The sequence below is a fragment of the Pygoscelis adeliae genome, unplaced genomic scaffold (assembly GCF_000699105.1).
Source record: "Pygoscelis adeliae isolate BGI_AS28 unplaced genomic scaffold, ASM69910v1 Scaffold89, whole genome shotgun sequence".
Lineage (NCBI taxonomy): Eukaryota > Metazoa > Chordata > Aves > Sphenisciformes > Spheniscidae > Pygoscelis > Pygoscelis adeliae.
The window spans coordinates 554,405-554,967 of record NW_008825559.1 but is presented as its reverse complement, the minus strand read 5'-3'; positions in this window follow the sequence as shown (position 1 = coordinate 554,967).

The following is a 563-nucleotide window of genomic DNA, read 5'->3' as shown; positions in this document are numbered from 1 at the left end:
CGGAGTACCCACAGATTATATAATATGCGTGAGGTCTCATGTTATGGAATGTCCCTTTGGCCAGTTGGGGTCAGCGGTCCTGGCTGTGCCCCCTCCCAGCTTCTTGTGCCCCCCCAGCCTGCTCAGTCGGTAGAGCATGGGAAGTTGGAAAGTCCTTGACCAGTGTAAGCACTGCTCAGCAACAACTACAACATCGGTGCGTTATCAACATTGTTCTCATCCTAAATCCAACACACAGCACTGTACCAGCTACTAGGAAGGAAATTAACTCTATCCCAGCCAAAACCAGGACACCTACCCAGCTGCTGGAGCCCAGCCTAGGATGCCCCAAGACCTGGGGGGCAGGTCCTGGGACAATGGATGTGCTGGGACAATGGATGTGCCTGCTGCTTTCCCATTTGCAGGTTCAACCCTGAAGCTGAGTGTGTATCCCAGAGACAACACACACACACACACACTGATTTGCCCACACATCCTGCCATGGACAAGGTGCTGCCTTCAACAGCACCCACGTATACCCAACAGGACTCATAAATATGTAAGTACAGGCAGCCACGGGCATT